The sequence below is a fragment of the Schistocerca cancellata genome, chromosome 10 (assembly GCF_023864275.1).
Source record: "Schistocerca cancellata isolate TAMUIC-IGC-003103 chromosome 10, iqSchCanc2.1, whole genome shotgun sequence".
Taxonomy (NCBI): domain Eukaryota; kingdom Metazoa; phylum Arthropoda; class Insecta; order Orthoptera; family Acrididae; genus Schistocerca; species Schistocerca cancellata.
Window position 1 is genome coordinate 117,617,599 of NC_064635.1, and position 21,468 is coordinate 117,639,066.

Below are 21,468 nucleotides of genomic sequence, written 5' to 3' on the forward strand. Positions count from 1 at the left end.
AAAATCTAGTCACGAGTCCCTTGTCATTGATGAAGTATATTCCAAGTCTCCAACTAGCAAGCGAGCAGTCTCTACAGTGACAACATATCAGTCAAACAAACTTTTTGTTCATTTACTTATTTTTGCGAAGTATGTGAAATTTCAGTTGGTCACGGGTGCCTTTGTCACATTGTTAAATCGTCACATACATGAACTGTTAGGGTCTCCACGCCTGTCTAATACTAGCACCCAACTGACGACTTATAATGGACAAGACATTCCCGTACTTGGAACTTGTACTTTGCCTGCTATGTACCGCTTGCATACGCGAACAGTGACTTTTACAGTGCTACAATCATGTGAGTGTGAGAACATATTTGGTCCCGATTCTTTTGATCTGTTTGGCTTTCAAATTCAAGACAATGTGTTGTCAGCGACTGCTTCCAATGCAAAAGACAGTGTAGCTTGCTGAAAGAAAGCCCTGAACTTTTTTTTCTGAAGGTTTAGACAAGGTTAACAATTTTGTTGCACATATTACTATGAAAAGCAATGCCCAGCCGAAATTTTACCAGGCACGAACTGTTTCCATTGCATTATGGGACAAAGTCGCTGCTGAACTTAAAGACTTGCAAGATAACGGAGTTATGCGCCCATATCAGCTAGTCAGTGGGCAAATCCACTGGTTTTTATATAAGAATATACAGCCTACAGTTGTAGGTTAACTTTATCGTTTATCTAGGTTTCAGCATTATTAATAACGTCTTCTTCAGAACCTGCAACAAGTTAATATTATAATGCGCTAGTAAATTGTATTAGATACGGTCATCCTACAGGATGCAACGTATAGTACTTACATAAATTATTATTTAAATGTTTGCCTAAGTCAACTTCATAGAACTTGATGCATAACCATAAGGTTTTGTCACTTCTATTACACAAGCTGTAGCAACTTCACTTTAGGCCCATTGTGTGGGCCTCGTCGTGTGACTAGAGACTGCGGACCGCGCGGTCTGCCTCACAGAGGGCGGCGCACATGCGCGAGACGTATAGAAACAAACACTTATTACGCACACCTAATTACAGATAGAAGCAATTTACTGAACGATCCACTGTATCTAAAAGATAGGGTATACTTCGAAGGCTTCCAGCCTATACTAGGTTTACAATAATTCATAATGCATGTGACCTCGCAGTTTCTGTAATAATAGATCCTTTCCTACAGATGTTCATACGAGATTTGTTGGTCAGTTTAGAAAGCTCTGTAGTAGAATGTAAAACGTACTCATGCTGGATACTGTAATTAACTTACAATAGTAAAATATAAAATTAATTCATGACAAAAATGTTATCTGACACATACGTAATAAGTGTCCCCCCCCCTCCTGTAATACCTACATACTCCCAGAAATGTAAGGCCCGACTCCCTCCAACCACTCCTGAACTCACCGTTCCTGTCTGCCCTCTGGACGCCCCCACCCCTCCCGGCAATTCCCTTCGCCCACCCCCTACCGCTGAGGAGATCATCAGATTCCTCACCATGGTCCTCCAAAATGTTCACCTATTCCAGCGCCCCCACACCCTCCAACAGATATCCCTCGCTGCCCGTTCCGTTTTCCACCTAAAAATGTATGCCACTTACTCCAACAACCAGGCCCCTGTTCACCTTCTCCCGTCTTGACACCCTTGTCTAAATCCCTCTCATGGCGCGACAGCACTGTATCCTTTTCAACAACATCCACTCCCTTCCCGCCAACAAGAACCTCGTCCTGCACACCCTTGCCACCCACCGCGTGGATGCCTTCCTCCTCAATGAAACCTTCCTCTAACCCCACCACACCGCCCACACTTCGCCCTACCTCCTTCACCTCTCTGATAATCCCCTCCCGATTGCGCGTGGCGGAGTTGCCATTGGTCACCACCGCCAGATCCCAGTTCGGCTCCAACCTCTCCTTCCCGACCCCACCGAACACCTGATCCTTAGTCTCTTCTTCCCCGGCCTTACCGTCACCTGCGCCATCATCTATGTCCGCCCTAACGCCCCTATTCCCTTCGACTTCCTCTCTCACAATGACCGTACCTTCTCCTCCTATGTGATCGCCGCCGACCTCAACATCCATAGTCGTTCCTCCGCCCAGTTACGGCGGTGGCATCGGTTCCTCTCCTCCCTTCACGGCGACCTCATCCCCATTCCCCAGCACACCCATTCCGAATCCAACTCCACTCCCGATGTTATCCTTTCCTCCCCTAACCTCCTTGGCCATATAACGGTGGATGTCCTGGAGCCTATTGGTAGCGACCATCTCCCTGTCTTCCTCACCGTTTCAGACGGTCGTCGCCCCCACCCCGACCCTCGTAATGACCCTCCCCCAATGTACGTCCATGACTATTCCCGTGCCAACCGGAATGCCTACCGCGATACCCTCTCCACCCAGGTCGATAGCCACCCCTTCACCTACCACCACCCTGACGATGTTACCCATGCCGCCTCCTTTCTCCAGCAGACCTTGTCTGAGGCCGTGGAGGCCCATGTCCCTACTGTCGACATCCATCCCCACCACCCTACCTTACCCCCACAGGCCGTCCTCCTCCTCCATGAATCCTGCCGTCTTTACCGTGCCTTCCTCCACACGCATGACCTGGACACACTACAACGCCACCGGCAACTCCAGCGACACATTCGAAATTTGCTCGCGGCCAAGAAACACCGGGACTGGCGACAGACATGCACCCATTTAAATGCTACCCTACCCGTTAACTTGTCAAAGTTCTGGTCAGCCTTCCGTCGCCTTACCAGAACTAAACCCTCCCTCTACTATCCTCTTCTCAATGATGATCACCCCTTCCCTGACACCCTTAGTAACGCCAATCACTTTGCCTCCTACCTCTCCAATATCTTTTCCATCCCCGATGATCCCCAGTTTGATTACTCCCTCTTCCTGGATGTCCGCGATCGAACTGACACCTCTGTCCCTCCCCTCGCACCTGGTTTCCAGTACTTGGACAACATTGCACACACGGAACTCAATGCCCCTATCACTACACAGGACCCACAAAACGCAACACCGCTCCTGGTCATGATCGTGTCACCTGCTGCCACCTTCGAGAAGCTCCTGTCTCTTTCCTCTTCACCCTGGCCAGGCTCTACGATGTAGTTCTCTTCACCGGCTACTGCCCCGACCTGTGGAAAACCTCCCATATCCTGATGTTCCTTAAACCTGGTAAACCGCCGTCCGCCGTCTCCTCCTACCGTCCCATCAGCCTTACCTCAGTCTTCACCAAGGTCCTGGAATCCATCCTCACCTTCTCCAATCCAATCTTGACCGGTTCACTGCTTGGTGCGACCAGTGGTTGCTCAAGCTCAATCCCTCCAAAACCCAGGCGCTCATTGTAGGCAAAACCACCCTTTCCTTCCGCCTCCTCGATTTCTATCTAACCATCTATGGCCGTCCTATCGCCCTCACCCCCACCCTTAAGTACCTTGGCGCACCTCGACCGTAGCCTCTCCTGGACCCCCCCATCTCTGGACAATCCAAGCCAAGGCACTCTCCCGACTCCGTCTCCTCAAGCTCCTATCCGGTCGTACATGGGGTCTGGACCCCTCCACCATACTCCACACCTATAAATCCCTCACCCACCCTATCCTCTGTTACGCCCATCTGGCCTGGATCTCTGCCCCTCCTTACCTTTTACAAATCCCTTCAGATCCTTGAACGCCATGCTCTCCGCCTCACCTATCGCATCCGTCTCCCCTCCATCAAGCGGATCCTGTACGACCTCATTCCGTTCCCCCACCTCCTCCTTTTCCTTGAAAGGATATGGATCCTGTACACCTCCCGTAAACTCGATCCTCCTCACCCACTTATCTCACCCATCCTCTCCCACCCTCACCCCCTGCCGTGCCTGTATTCCCACATCCCACCCGGTCTCCATCTCTCCACCCTCCTTACCCTCTCCCAAGGTGGCTTCCGCCAGCTCCCCCTCCCTGATGATGTCCTCCTCCCCTCTATCTACCCCTTCTATCAACTTTGATCCTCCCCTCCCACTTCCTGTGTCTTTTCCTTGGGCACCCTCCCTCCCTTCTCTCTCTCCTTTTCCCCCATCCCCCCTTCCTCCACACCTCTCCCCCCAGGCTTCCCCTCCCCCTTCCTCCCTTCCCCCTATCTCCCCTGCCCATGGCATCTCTGCTCTCCCCTCTCCCACCCCCCCTCCTCTCTTGGCAGGTCCCTGGACTCGCACACGCTCAGTGAACATTCGCGCGCCGGAGATCATCGCCATCAGTGTCCCGTGTGTGTGCCTTCGTTTTGTGTTTAGTGTTCTTTCACCGTCACGCCACCACTGTTCACCTGTGCCGTCGCAGTCGTCCGTGTTTTGTGCGCCGTGTCAACTGGTGTTAGTGTTTTTTCTCGTCCAGCGTGAACGGCTCCATGTTTAGTGTTTTTCGTGTCTACAGTTTTTGCCTGCCGTTTTTATTGTATTATCTGTGCCACCTATATGTCATCTTTATTGTGCCACTCGCGGCTGAAGAGAAGCGTAATATGCTGCTGACAGCCCGCCTTTGTATAAGGTGATTAAAATAACAATAAAGGAAAAAACAGGTTCTGAAGAAGACGTTATTAATAACGTTGAAACCTAGGTAAACGATAAAGTTAACCTGCAAATGTACGCTGTATATTCTTATATAAACAATATCAGTTGCTGTCGCTGCATAAAAATGTTAAAAATCCACTGGTTTTGCTCCCCAAACCTTCAGGTCACAATCACCTCTGTGTTGACTTTAAAGACTGTAGTCAACGCACAAACTGTTTATCAATTGCCATGCCCAGAGGATCTTATGGACAAATTAGGTGTTGGACGCTACATTTCTATTAATTGATTTGTGCGACGCATATCTTCAAATACTGATCGGTAAAGAATCTCAAAAACTGTGTGTAGTAAATACTTATTTGGGCTTGTTTAGACATTTGCATTTGCCTTTTGGCAGTGCTTCCGCACCCGTCATTTTCCAGTGGTATTTGGAACAGCTGACTGCACAAGCGCCAAACTGTTCAAACTATTTGAACGACATTGTAGTAGCAGGGCATACACCTGACGAACACAATGTAAATTTACATCCTTTCATTTCATGTGTCATCTCAAGTGGGACCAAGTGTAGCCTGAACAAGTGTGATTTCTTTTTAACCTGAGTTGCAGTATGTTGGTCATGTAATAAATAGTCAAGGTGTACATCCTCTTCAGTCGCATTTGTTATCCATACGAGATTTGCCAGTTCCTCGTATATCACAGAACTGCAGTTAGTTTTAGGGAAAATGAACTATTATATTCGCTTCATACCGAATGCTGCACAAATCTCAGCTCCATTGCATCGTTTTCGTCACATAAATGTCCCCTTTGTTTGGGCAAATGAGTGCCAAGTAGCTTTTCAAAACAAAGATGCATTGCTCAGTGATCGATGCTTAGTTCACTTTGATCCTGATAAACCAATTGTATTGTAAGTTAACGGAATTGGTGCAGTACTTTCATACAGAATTGGTGATAAAGATAGACCTGTTGCTTCCGCATGGTCAGTGTTGTCCAAAGCTCAGTGTAACTATTCACGAGTTGAAAGAGAGGCTTTGGCTATTGTGTATGGTGTCACCAAATTTCACCACTATTTGTATGGCAGAAACTTCTGCTTAGTAACGGATCACAAGCCTTTGCAGTCCTTGTTTGATCCAACGAAACCGGTTTCTGTACGAACCGGCCAAAAATTGCAAAGATGGGCATTGTTGTTGTCTCAATACCAGTACGAGATTGTGTATCGTCCGATTGTTCAACATGGTAATGCGAACGTACTTTCACGTCTGCCGCTCCAGCCCAATACAGACTTTGACGCTTCTGCTGCATCTTGTTGTCACATCGATTCTCAGGATTCTGCATAGCTTCAGTCTTTTCCGCTGAACTATTAGAAAATTGCACAGGCCATGGACGCTGATCCAGATTAAGACATTTAGCTAAAATACACTCCTGGAAATGGAAAAAAGAACACATTGACACCGGTGTGTCAGACCCACCATACTTGCTCCGGACACTGCGAGAGGGCTGTACAAGCAATGATCACACGCACGGCACAGCGGACACACCAGGAACCGCGGTGTTGGCCGTCGAATGGCGCTAGCTGCGCAGCATTTGTGCACCGCCGCCGTCAGTGTCAGCCAGTTTGCCGTGGCATACGGAGCTCCATCGCAGTCTTTAACACTGGTAGCATGCCGCGGCAGCGTGGACGTGAACCGTATGTGCAGTTGACGGACTTTGAGCGAGGGCGTATAGTGGGCATGCGGGAGGCCGGGTGGACGTACCGCCGAATTGCTCAACACGTGGGGCGTGAGGTCTCCACAGTACATCGATGTTGTCGCCAGTGGTCGGCGGAAGGTGCACGTGCCCGTCGACCTGGGACCGGACCGCAGCGACGCACGGATGCACGCCAAGACCGTAGGATCTTACGCAGTGCCGTAGGGGACCACACCGCCACTTCCCAGCAAATTAGGGACACTGTTGCTCCTGGGGTATCGGCGAGGACCATTCGCAACCGTCTCCATGAAGCTGGGCTACGGTCCCGCACACCGTTAGGCCGTCTTCCGCTCACGCCCCAACATCGTGCAGCCCGCCTCCAGTGGTGTCGCGACAGGCGTGAATGGAGGGACGAATGGAGACGTGTCGTCTTGAGCGATGAGAGTCGCTTCTGCCTTGGTGCCAATGATGGTCGTATGCGTGTTTGGCGCCGTGCAGGTGAGCGCCACAATCAGGACTGCATACGACTGAGGCACACAGGGCCAACACCCGGCATCATGGTGTGGGGAGCGATCTCCTACACTGGCCGTACACCACTGGTGATCGTCGAGGGGTCACTGAATAGTGCACGGTACATCCAAACCGTCATCGAACCCATCGTTCTACCATTCCTAGACCGGCAAGGGAACTTGCTGTTCCAACAGGACAATGCACGTCCGCATGTATCCCGTGCCACCCAACGTACTCTAGAAGGTGTAAGTCAACTACCCTAGCCAGCAAGGTCTCCGGATCTGTCCCCCATTGAGCATGTTTGGGACTGGATGAAGCGTCGTCTCACGCGGTCTGCACGTCCAGCACGAACGCTGGTCCAACTGAGGCGCCAGGTGGAAATGGCATGGCAAGCCGTTCCACAGGACTACATCCAGCATCTCTACGATCGTCTCCATGAGAGAATAGCAGCCTGCATTGCTGCGAAAGGTGGATATACACTGTACTAGTGCCGACATTGTGCATGCTCTGTTGCCTGTGTCTATGTGCCTGTGGTTCTGTCAGTGTGATCATGTGATGTATCTGACCCCAGGAATGTGTCAATAAAGTTTCCCCTTCCTGGGACAATGAATTCACGGTGTTCTTATTTCAATTTCCAGGAGTGTATATAGCAGTTCATGACATCCAGTCTTACAAATTTCAAAACTCCGCCATCTCTCTCCCCACATCCACCATTGCTGTCGGCTCACCTCCAACTGCGCAACGCTACGCGCTGTTCACATCCAGCTACCGCTGCCGTAACACTACAATGGCAGACAACAATGCAAACTAGCCACAGACTGCACACAGCACAAACAGTGATTTACATACAGAGCGCTACGTGGCGTTACCAATATAACAACCTAAACAGCCTACTTACATAGCCCCCACGCTCCCCACAAAAATTTTACAAATTGTTTTGGGCACTGGCCAATACATATTTGTTAAAATTTTTTCATAATTACAGTAAGAAAGATATCAAATGCACACACTTATTAATACAACGTTGGTCAAAAGCTAAAATTTTCTCACAGTCCATAAAGACAGTCCTGATCATTCATCACAGTAAAACTGCCGTTTCTTTTCTCAAAGTCTGAGCAGTAAAAGACAATGCACACGGAAGTAGTGGATTTCCATGCAGTCTTGAAGAAGTAGTGTTGTCCTTCCAACGGAAAGACAGTGCTGACTCTTGACATGCTGACAGGTAATGGGCCACAACAGAGCAAACCCACCGCAGAGTCAGTCGAAGTTTTGAAGAATATTGGTAGGTAGGTCATCACAGAACAGACCACTGTAGTCTTGTTAGAGATTACGGTATTGGTGGGCCACCAGAGGTGCAGACCCACTGCAGTCCTTGTAGAAATAATGGTATTGGTGGGTCATCAAAGATGCAGACCCACTGTAGTCCTTGTAGAGATGGCCAGCAGCCATCTGTTGTGACTGTGCAGGTGCACAATCACCATCAAAGAGTCTTGCAGACAATATAGCAAGTCCATAAACCACCACTTGTGCACTCACTAAGTTTTTGGAATTGTCCTTAAAAGTCTTGCAGACAATATAGTAAGTCCGTAAACCACCACTTGTGCACTCACAAAGGTTTTGGAATTGTCCTTAGAACCAGCAATGCTGTTAACCAGTCCCTTGCTGAATTATTAACACACGTGCAAGCGCAAACAGTCCCAACTTCTCACATATTGTCCATATACTATGACCAACAGAAACGTGTGCAGTGAAATGTAACTTACAACTTACTTAATTTGATGAACTGGTGTCAATTACAATTTTATAACATAAGAATACAATAAGAAAGGTACAAAATACATCATTAAAGAACATAACAATACAGATAACATTTGTAGTACAAGCTTTACAAAAGAATCGAAATAACATATGCATCTGTGTTACAGGAATTATGACATGAGTACAAACATAAAAGATCAGAATAACTTTGGAAACATCAACTTCACACATGAGCATTAAAACAGAACAGAATAAATAATGTCTAAACATCTTTACAAAGTAAATAACATATTATTAATGCAAATTATATTTGAGGATAACAGTATTCCTCATCATAGTTCATGTAGCTGAGTATTAGAAAAATTTTACAACATAAGTCTTATCAGATAAACATATAAATACAGGAAGAACATAAATACACAAGGGTACACAAACATATAGCGGAATAATACAAGGAAAGGACAGGGTTTGTTTTACTGCCGTATTTTGCAAACAAAACTTTCTTTACTTCTCAGAGATCTCCCTTCGTTCTTCATTATTTCCAAAAGTCCTATCTATACCTGCTTTCTGTACTTTTCTCGTATAGCCTCTCAGTGCATTTCTTCAAATTCATCGCAACTCATTCTCATATAGGCTACCCCCTCTTAAGCTAACTTAAATCTACTGAGCTCAGATGCTAAACTAAGGGACGAGGCAATGCAGCAGCACAAAACAATTAACACAAACAGCAATGAGAAAAAAATGGAAAATTGCAAAGCAAGCTACAGTAAATCTAAATTACCAAGCAATGCAACATTACAACTAATATGAGCCAATGTGCAGCAACAAGAAAAATAAATCAGTAGTAAAACTAGCTTAACAGAGTAAGACAAAGTGAAATTTAGTAGCACTATGCCTGGCAAACAGCAGCAGCAAATGCAATAACTTACATCTGAACATGACATAGCTCAAGCAGAAAAAACAGTACACTAAAGACAACAATGCAGATAAGAGAAATGCCTATTCACATCTTAATATCTATGTCATCAAAGTGGTGCACCACAGGAAGTTATTCTACCAAAAAAATTACCAAATAGTTGAAAAGAAAATTATGTATGCAAGTCCTGTGAAGGGAAATGTCTTTTTGTGCTCTCTTTTCTACGAAAGTACATCATAAAATTATTCTTTACTGGGTCTGTAGACAGAAAATAGTGATATTAGTACATCTATTAAATTTTATTTTAACCAGTGCTGCAGTGCAGCTAGAAACTAGATATTAAACAAAATGAGCAAATATGTGCAAAGGAAGGCATGAAACATCATTCATTAGCCATATGGCAATTCATAAGGTAGTAAAAAAAATCTCTCAACTAGAAAGACAGTAGTCATAATCAGGTGTATAGACATAAAATATTTCTCGTCATTTCATTAGACATTTCAGTAACTATCATAAATTAAGAACTCTATGTTTTCAAGTTTGAGGGTGTCGTATTTACGATGCTTTTTACAAAGGAATGTCAATAGCGAGTATAATGGCCTCTTTTTTTTTCTCCTCCACCTGTGCCTCTGAAAGGCGCACACTAATGGCTTTTTTCCAGGCGTCTGTCGCGCAGCTGGGTGCCCACGATGCATTACGTGAAGGTGGTCACTTAACTTTCTTACCGAAATATTTACGACAGCAGTTTCCGCTACAGTGACAGTCTGATATAAAAATAATTCACAGGTCAAGAATTTGCGTTACAAATCTGTAGAAACAAAATCCTATTGATATAACAGTGTCCAAAAAATTTTCGTCAGCATTGTAATACATTCACGCATTTACATACATTTCATAACTCTTAAAGTACGATTCTTGGTTTCCAACAACCTTTTTCACAAACCAGAGTCCCTAACCACTACTCATTATTCCTTACCTTATTCGTCGACACTTCTTCAATATTTCATCATAACAGATACGTAGCATAATCAAATAACTCATATAGCATCAGCTTATTGATCATAAACGTACTGCAACAGCATAATACACATAGTCATCATAATAATAACATCATAACACCTTAGCCAACTCTCAAAATCGTCGTAGCTTCCTCCAATAATTTCAAAACCTAAAAAAAATTCCCTGCTCATGTCAAGAGTGTCATCTGCTTCAAACGTACTTTAAAAATCTTGATCCCATACCAAATATATCATTCAAAGCTCTTATAATATCACAATGGTTCCGAAAAAATATGAACAGTTCACAAAGTACAGACAAAATACAATTTCCTAAGTGTGAAATTATCGAACTGTGTAATTGCGTAAAGATGTGTCACTGACATAGTAAAAAAAATTTTGTTCCTCTGTTAAATAATCAGGTAGCTGTGTAATTTATGTGTTAGAGAAATATGGTACCGATGTGTAAAGTTGTATAAGCAAATACCATATTAGCTAGGGCTCCTTGTGCTTGCCAAACACATGATACACGAAGCAAGCATGTACCCCCCTGAGGATTAATGTAATTATACCCTCAGGTGTTACAGATTACAGTGATGGAATGAAATGTATCACGGAAAACTTTCTTTGTAATTCAAAAATCTTGAAAAATAAATGGTTTAAGTACAAAATTAAGCACTCAAATGCGTGTCCTGTAGCGCTAAATGTGCGTATTGCTGTAAGATAATTCTGTGGAAGTGTCATACTTATCGTCCTCTGTAAGCAAAGTTCTGCTGAAGCCAATGTACTTACCTCATCATAAACGAAAGTGAAATGCTTTGCGTATAGATATCGTAGTTATTACGTACCTTACCATGATCAATCAAGTACTATAATGTAACGTATTGTTGTGCTACGAAAGAGGCTGTCTCATTGTAGCTATACCACAAAAGTTACTACTAAAATATGTTTTACTTTCCAGAATAATTCAGAAAAACTGTGCAGATATAAAACAGAAACACCGCAAAAGCAACATTGTAAACTGTCACTCATTAGTAGCGTCGTGATAAAATCGTGTAGCTGTCACATAAACTAACCACTGTGTCATCTGGTATCTCACAGAAAGTTCTTTAAATCCAGAATGTATTTTCAAGTAAATCAAAATGTTGCATTAAAATCTCATTAGCAGTACTGGTAAATGTTCTAAGTATGTGAGCCTTATAGTCGTTATGTAATCGTGCAACTAACAAGCAAGAATGCACACACACAATAACACTGTGTCGTCTGTTCACAATAACAATGAATTCGTAATTTCTGTTTAAATAAGTTCTCTTGGTTCTTGACTGGATATTTAACTTCAAACATTGTTGCATGGTAACAGTTTCTAAGATTGAAAAAGAGTGCTAGTAATGTGAAGTGAAAAATTTCATAGCAAAGACTAAGTTAAAAAGCAGATTATCTCCCAATAAATGGTTTTACAGGTGAAATGTGGTGTAACCCTTTGCTCTTCCTAGTATGCAGAGTTTCAACTTTAACGCAATTATCATGTGGTATACGTCGGTAAAGAATACTGGAATTTTTCTCAAGGTTAGCGACTATGTTATTTTTCCCTGAGCCAGCGGGCGCATGTGGCTGCCTGCGGTGCGAGTCATTGTCTGTTTCTTTGTTGGCGCGCGTCGTTACTGGGATTAGGAGACCTAACTTCTACAAATTTGCCTTGCCGAGAGGGCCCAGCCCTGTTAGAATCCCGCCAGTTCTGATGAAATTCACGTCTGTCGTTATGATTATATCGTCTGTCATCATATCGGTAGTTCCTGTAGTTTCTTTCTTGTCGGTTAAGTGGTGGAGAATTTCTCCCTGAATTATCACTGCACGGTGGACTGTTGCATCTGAAGTTATTCTGTCTCCCGTGATAATAATAGTTCTGATTGCCAAATTGTCTGTTTCTATGATTGTCTCTGTCATATTCATTACTACGGAAATGCGATCTTTCTCTGTAACTATTACTGTGCCAGTGGTTGTCATACGGGTGGTGTCTGTTTTGGTCACGATTTACGTTGTAAGAATGTCCTTGTCGCGTCTAGTTATTGTTTCTGTCATCACGGAATTGTGACGGATGTGACCTGTAGTGATTGTTTTCCTGTTTTCGCATCCCGCAACTGTCTGTGTCAATTTCTAATTCTTGTAAGAGTCCCTGAAAAGCTTCAATGTCGTCTTTGCAATGCCCTGCCAAAATAATATTTCTTAAATGTTCAGGCAATTTCATTAAGCAAATGCGGATGAGTTCTGAGGGGCTGTATTGGTTTGACAGGTACTGATTCTTGTGCAACATGTCTTCAAAATATTTGACAAGACTGGAAAATTCAGATTGTTCAAAGTGTTTCATCATCATGATGCTATGTTTTACTCGGTCTTGTGTAGCTTGAGACCAATATGCTGAGAGGAACGCATGGTAAAATTCTCCTTCACTGTGACAATCGTGAATGACCGATCGCATTCTTTCAGCTGGTTCATTCTCTAAGTAGCCACACATAAATTCTAATCTGTGCTCTAACGACCAGTTGGGAGGAAAACAATGAGAGAATTGATGGAGCCATGCTTGTGGATGAATGTCGTTGCCAGAATTCTTAAATGTTTTGAATTTACGTGTAGTAATGAACAGCTTATAGTCAAAATCATCATGTTGGCGAGTCACATGTCGGTCATTGTTACGTCGTTTCGGCGGTTCCATCTCAAAATTCGGTGTGCCTTGCCAATTTCTTTCATAATTTCCGAAGTGTCCTGTGTTATTATTTTGTGGTTGTTCCGTATTTCTAAGTCCCTCTTCCCGTGTTGGAGCGCAAGTGTCCTCTGAAATATGTAATTTTTGTATTACTTGTGCCAGCTGATCTAGTACTTCCCGGATTTCTCTTTTGTGTTGCGTATTAATTTGATTCTGATTTTGTTTGAATTTCTTAATTTGTTCATACTCTTCTGTGTCAGTGATGGCTACAGGTCTTGTGTCATTCAGATCATCATCTACCTTTGTAGATAAGTTAGTGAACTGATCTGAAAGTTCGGCTACTTTATCCGTTAGTGAAATTATTTCCTCTGTGTGTTTTTCTGAACCAAGTTTCAGAGTGTCCATTTGTGTTGAAATCGTATCTACTGTGTCCTTTAAGTTTTCCTGAGTTTTTACAAGTTGCATAGCCGAATCGGTAGATGCAACTGAGTCAATTTTAGCTTGTAAGGTGTCGTGATTTTCATGAACAATAGTTTGCAGTTCTTTTATGGCTGCTTCGTGATTCTGTAATGCATTTTCATGACGCGAAAAAATAGGTTGGAAATGCTCACAAATTTGTGTTTTTACGTCATTACAGAGTTTTTGACATTTCGATTCGATTATATGTAACTCAGTAGTTAAATCTTCACGTGTTTGTTCAAGTGTGGTGTCTAACTTCCGAAGATTTTGTTCCATTGTGTCTAACTGTTGCTGTGTTTGTCTCTGATTTTGTTCCATTGTGTCTAACTTTTGAAGCTTTTGCTGTGTTTGTCTCTGGTGTTGTTCCATTGTGTCTAACTTTTGAAGCTTTTGCTGTGTTTGTCTCTGATTTTGTTCCATTTGTTGCATTAGCTGTAATAACAATGCATTAGTGTCTGGAATCTGTTCCTCTACGCTTTTCGGCAGTGCATTTGCAGCGGCAACATTCACATTTTGACAAGCAGAAAATGTGTCTTGACTTATTTGAGAAAACGGTGAAGACGCAAAACCTGAATCTCAGGTATTTGTAAAATTGTGTCCTGTCATTTCGGATTCCTGAGGCGAGCTGTTGCCGAGCGATCGATCGATAATGCTTCCCTGTTCACTAATTGTTTCACTGCCTACGCCATTGTTTGCCGCCCCCTCCATTTCCCTATGCACAATTACCAAATTACTATGTTGAACTTTAGTTAATTCATTACACGGTGGCGCTAACACACTGCTTTCTTCCTCACTGTCATTTCTCAGTTTACTTTGGAGCCTAGTATTACGTTTTTCACACGCCATTATTGTCACAATATTTCACACGACAACACAGAAAAACACAATTTGAAGAGCAAAAATAGGGGAACACATTAACATAGCACTGAAAATAATATCTAGTTAATTGCAAGCGCAGCTGCGAAATACTTGGTGCAAATCTACATGCATGCCACAACTGTTTTACTATACAAGAATGAAAAACTACAACTACAAAGGAAATTCTCTCTACAATTACGCGCTAGCAATAAACAAAGGCTGCACTAATTGCACAAACTACAAGAAAAAATCAGAAGATTCCAGTGAGGTATCCTCGGCTAAGGGTCGACATATGAAACGTCCCCTTTGAACAAATATACGCGACTGTGCTTAAACTGACACACAATATTTTTAGCGCAACGCAATCTGACTTTCAGAAATCCCTACAAAAGAATGGCCCTGACTAACATTAACCTGTACCTTTCACAAATCACTTACCTCACAAAAATCTTCATTACTCGAACTACTGCAATACAGCGAGCGCTACTACTGCCAGCTAAATAATAGATTCAAACTACGGAAGGCACTGATAGGCATAGTTAGCAATTGAAAGATTTTAATAGAGAACAAACAATGTATTTACCTTAATAATCATAATATATATGCCATCCAGTCTTACAAATTTCAAATCTCCGGTATTTCTCTCCCCACATTCTGCTGGCAGCTCACCTCCAACTGCGCAACGCTACGCGCTGTTCACATCCAGCTACCGCTGCCCAACACTACAATGGCAGACAACAATGCAAACTAGCCACAGACTACACACAGCACAACCAGTGATTTACATACAGAGCGCTACGTGGCGTTACCAATATAACAACCTAAACAGCCTACTTACATTGTCCATATGTATATAGCGCCTGAAGAACACATGGTATGTCTACACTCACACTGGCTAGGTTTCTCGTCATCCCTCAGTTAAAGGAAATTATTTAACCTTTCAGTCTTTGAGCCATCAGATTCGAGGACATGAGAAAGGATGAACCACTGTCTCACAATTCTCCATATTCAAGGGTACAATTTAATGTTGATTTTTCACCCAAAACATCATTTTTGTGAGATGACAGGAAGTTATCAGCATGAGCAGGCATTGATGGAAGTGTGTACATTGTTAATGTATATGGGGTCTTTGTGGTGGCTTTCCTTTGAATAGTATTTTTCTAAAAACAAGCAGGCAATTTGATCATTTAACATTATTTCTTGGCGTGTACGTTTGGGGCTTGAAAACCACTTGCAGCTATGAAGGAAATGATCATCTCAAAGACAGAATGCTGGGTCCGAGAATTTCGCCCACAGTGTGCAGGCGAGGGGGAAAAATGTCCTACCTGGACCTACTTGTTAGACACCTCTTGCCACAGCAGGGGCTGGGGACACAAGAAAAATCCAGATCACCCAGCCAAAGGGTTATATCTGTTATAAATATCCTTTGTGGACAGAAATGGCAGCCATAAAAATTCGCAAGTTTCAATGTTCGCTGTGGACCGGATACTATCGAGGAAGCTGTCAAATGGTGTGGTCCCTATGCCTGTGGAGCTTTTTGGGAAGCCTCAGACCCTCAAAACAAGGACGACACACTTATGGCGGCTTTGAAATGATCTATGTTGGGACGCAAAAGCACTTCTCTCAGTTTAGTTGGGGCCCCTGGTCGGACACGCAGTAATGTTCAGGCTGTCCACACAATGATCTCCATGATAAATGTGCTGTATACTTTAGAGCTATATGGAAACTCAAAACAAGCTGCCTAAAGTGGCCAAGGAAAACAAAACAAGTTGGGAGCACAGCATTTCCTTCTCTCTGCGTGGGAATTTGCGAGTCAGAGATTTTCTGCTTCTCCTGCAAAAAGAAGAATGTTCTTAACTTTGATTAGTATTGGCCAATGAGTAGAGCATATGTTGGTTCAAATGGCTCTGAGCACTATGCGACTTAACGTCCGAGGTCATCAGTCGCCTAGAACTTAGAACTAATTAAACCTAACTAACCTAAGGACACCACACACATCTATGCCCGAGGCAGGATTCGAACCTGCGACCGGAGCGGTCGCTCGGTTCCAGACTGTAGCGCCTAGAACCGCACGGCCACTCAGGCCGGCTGGAGCATATGTGTTGAGGGGAGCCATTGGACTCGTGGAATCTTGTGATTGGCTCGAAACCCTTGTGGGGGTTGTTGTGGGAATGCTTTTTTTGGAGTTTACAGAGGTTTGATGGAAAGTGAGGAGAGGTGATACTCGGTCTTCCGACTCGGTCTGGAGTGCGTCTTCCGATTCAGACTCTGGTCTGGAGACTATACTGGTCTTGATTTTTGTTATGAGTTGGTCCACTTAGGACACTTGTCCTGAGCGTGACTCCACACCATCACCAGTCTTGACTGGGGAGCCTGTGGTGAGGGCTTAGCTGTACTGAAAGTTTAGAGCTCAGTCATCTCGTAGAACTCGCTGCGCTGAGGGCAATCTTATTCCTGACAGGTCTGCCATTCTGACGTTTGATCTCTTTGTGCACACTGTCCTATAAGTGAGTCAAATTGGTTCATTGTATGACGGCGAACGGGAGTCACACGCTGGAATCTGCTGAGATTTCAGGGCTCCGTTAGAGGGTAATTGCGATCCATCTAACAGATCGCCAACTGTGACTCTGCATATTTTATGCCCACAATAGGTAATTAGAAGCGCCGCACATCACTGCTCAGCAGATGCTTGAACCACGACATTCGCCTGAGACAGCACCGCACATCGGGAAGAGGAGAATTGTGTTGCTGCTCTGACTTGTTTGGCAAACAAAATCACAGTCTCACCATTTGTTCTCAAAAAAATGGCTCTGAGCACTATGGGACTCAACTGCTGAGGTCATTAGTCCCCTAGAACTTAGAACCAGTTAAACCTAACTAACCTAAGGACCATCACAAACATCCATGCCCGAGGCAGGATTCGAACCTGCGACCGTAGCGGTCTTGCGGTTCCAGACTGCAGCGCCTTTAACCGCACGGCCACTTCGGCCGGCATTTGTTCTCAGTTGCACCAAAGTAGGATAACTTCTGTGTAGAATAAATCCATCAAGGTCTATTCAGTGTTGTATAATTTTCAGTTTGCGTTATCCATATTTTGTGCCAGAGAAAAAAATGTTCAGTTAGACACAGCTTAGTCCTTGCCAACCAGCTGCCACACAGGGTTCTTAACTGTTCGTGCATATTTGTGCTGCCATCAGATCATGTTTAGTTTTACTCATCCTGCTGAACATGTATCTTTGTGCAAATTTTTATCGATAAACTTATGCCATAACTTTTACAAAAGATCAATCCCATGCTGATATATTTATCATCAACCAACAGTTTACAAAAATAATGACAGGGCCACCATTTCATTAATCCTATTTCAGTATTGCAGTTCATTTAGATTCTGATAACTGTGATAACCTCTAATGCAGGCTGTCAACAACAGATACAGTTAAACGGCAAAATCAATTCAACAGACAGTCAAGTGGCAGGATTACTTGTTACAGTGACTGCTGTCAGGGCGTAACACCGAGTCAGCTGCCGGCTTCCAAAATATACAGCAAGTCCAGTGCAGTCTTGCAAATAGACTGTAGGTATTTCCAGCCAGCGCTTCTGGAAGGTGCTGCATCCCGCCAAGACCTTCTGAGACAAGTGTTGTAAAGCGCAGGTGTATGGCACTATGTGATAATCAACAACGCTGCATTGACGTACTGTAATAAACACTGCACTCGATAGTGCGACAAAGATCATGTGAGCATCTGCTTAGGGGAACCGAAGAGAGGACGTTCTTCTTATCCACCACACGTTACGTCAGGGATAGGGTTTGACGGTGGATCCTCCATGTGTTATGGTTGGGATAAGGTTCCTACGTGGATCCATCATGCGTAGTGCCCAGAATACGGTTTGAGGTGGATCTACCACGGATTACAACTGGGATAGTGTTTGAAAGTGGATCCACCACACTTTATGGCCAGGATATGGTTCGTAGGTGGTTCCTCCATATGTTACAGCTGGGATCAAAAAAATGGTTCAAATGGCTCTGAGCACTATGGGACTCAACTGCTGTGGTCATAAGTCCCCTAGAACTTAGAACTACTTAAACCTAACTAACCTAAGGACAGGACAGCTGGGATCGTGGCTCAAGATGAATCCACTCTCTGTGTATCCGGGATGGTGTCTCAAGGTGGATTCACCAGCGGTAGCTTTGGAGTATGCCTGTGTGCCCCCCCCCCTCTGTTCCCCCCCCCCCTCTGTGCCCCCCTGCCCCCCCCCCCAACGGAAACGAATACAGGCACACAAACATACAGAAAAATAGCATAGCTCCACTACGTGTTGAGAGCTGTACTACATTTACAATTTACATTTGAAACCGATACAGGCGCATATACACATACAGGAGAATAGCGTAGTTGCGCTAGATGTTGACAACTGTACTAAATTCACCAGGTGTGGATCCAAAGTTATCGGCAGCCACCTTATAGATTTTTAAAAACGTCTCGTCACATAAAGACCATTTACCAACTTGGCGACTGCAATATACAACTACAGAATGGATCACAAGTTTTGTAAAAAGTATTAAACATTAAGTATTCCGTTCAGGCCAACGACAACTTTGATTACAAGACCGAGTTCCATAGACTGAGCCACAGTGTCTCTTGGTGAATGAAGCAGTGAACAATCGAAACGTCTTTCCGGAATTGGCTTTTAAGTTTTTTTTAAAAAAAAAAGAAAGAAAAACGAGAGCCGAAACCCTGGTGGCGCCCGACCACTTGCGGCGCTCTGTCTGTGACTACAGAATGGAGCTTATCCCACGCTTCAAATCGACACCGCGCACGATCACTAAAACATGGCCACAGGCAGGTGCGTATCTGCTTTCGTAAAATGCGAGCGAAAATGCAGCTCTCAGCCTTGTGGTGCCAGTTGAGGAGCCATTTCAGTGAAAAGTAGCGGCTCCAAGGTGTGGGAGTCCGACAACAGTAGTGAGATTTGGTTTGCCGATGCCATGACCCTCCATACAGCACCGAAGAACGCCATTAGCGGAGGATAACATGGCGGTCGGTCGATCCCAATTGGCCCGCCTGGGCCAGAAAGTGGGGCTTCACTTCGCTTTTTGTTCAACTGAAAACTGTAAACACGTTACAATACAAGAACTATTGCTGTATGTTTCTATGCTCAGAATGTGCCACGTGGGGTAGCCGCGTCGTTTGAGGTGCCCAGCCATGGTGCGCGCGGCTCACCCCGTCGGGGGTTCGAGTCCTCCCTCGGGCATGAGTGTGTGTATTGTCATTAGCGTAATTTAGTTTAAGTTTGACTAAGTAGTATATAAGCCTAGGGACCGATGACCTCAGCAGTTTAGTCCCATAGTCCTTATAACAAATTTCCTTTCTTCCGCGCCGTGGCGTGACGTCACATAATTTGAATGTGTAATGTCAACGGCAGTATTTTGTGACACCAGTGTATGCGACGATGCTCGAGATATAAGAAGTGATGAATATTTTTCCAGAAATGACTTTTAAGCCTATACGTGAAAACTGTGGTATCACAGCCAGACACCACACTTGCTAGGTGGTAGCCTTTAAATCGGCCGCGGTCCGTTAGTATACGTCGGACCCGCGTGTCGCCGCTATCAGTGATTGCAGACCGAGCGCCGCCACACGGCAAGTCTAGAGAGACTTCCTAGCACTCGCCCCAGTGGTACAACCGACTTTGCTAGCGGTGGTTCACTGACAAAATACGCTCTCATTTGTCGAGACGATAGTTAGCATAGCCTTCAGCTACGTCATTTGCTACGACCTAGCAAGGCGCCATTACCAGTTACTATTGAGATTATGAATAATGTACCCTCAAGAGCGATGTTCACCATTTATGGATTAAAGTTAAGTATTCCAGCAGCTACATACGTTTTTTGCTAAAGTCTAATTTCCTTGTCCTGTTCCAGACCTCACGCCAGCCTGTGTGAGCTAAAACGCGTGCCTTTCAGCTTCCTCTAGTATACCGGGTTGGCTCTCTTGCCAACCCACAACAAAAACTGATAACTAAAAGACTTATTATATTGTGAAATGTAAATAATTTCCAACAACATTGCGTTTTTTTATAAACAGTTTTCTACAAAGAATAATCTTATAACAAAAGATAATACCATTAAAAGAATGTATTGGCATTGTAATGTATGTGACAATTTTTTCCTATTGTTCTCTATGATGTATGAAGCGGTTGAGATCAAAGATTACGATGAGCTCTGTTCTTTTAAATATTTAAAAAAATAATCGTGTTGTGTAATGTACAAGTAATCCAAAATATAACACACAATTTACTAAATGGAATTCTAATGTACTGACTTTTATTTCTAACTTGATAACCTATTACGAATGTTTTTTAAGTTTTGTGTCAGTAACAAACAGGAAAGTGGCCATTAGCGCCCGATACGGCGATACTGAGTTATTGGTAACTGGTTAATAATATTGACGTTGTGAACAGTCTTAACTGTGTAGGATTGTAACATTTAATCCAGCATAAAGGGAAAGGTTGATGTTATTGATTTTCTACTAAAAATTACGTTGGTAAAAATACCCAGTCCAGACTGTGTTTTGTCTGCCGCCATTACGTGAGCGTATAGAGCGGCAATTTCAAACTGCAGAAATAATCAGACATTAATTCTTTCCATCGATATTACAATATTTGAACTCCGAGGACAAGAACCCGCAGTAATTTATTATTTTTCTGTTCTAACACTGAAAATAACATTCAGTAGCACAGTCTTAGACTTTACGTAAATGAAATAATTTTTGTGGCTAGTGCATAAGATTAATTTATTTACGAAACCAGTCTTCTTATGGGGAGAGATTGTGATGTGACATATTAATTATTTGGTGTATACATTTTAATGTCACTAAATTAATGAAACAGCATTTCAATATTTATTTGTAGTGATAAAGTATGCCAAAATAATTCATTATATTCGGGCTCAGCAGCTCATACATAATAATTATCAGAGATTACTTACTTCTTTTAAATAATACTGTTATTGTTATTGCTATATA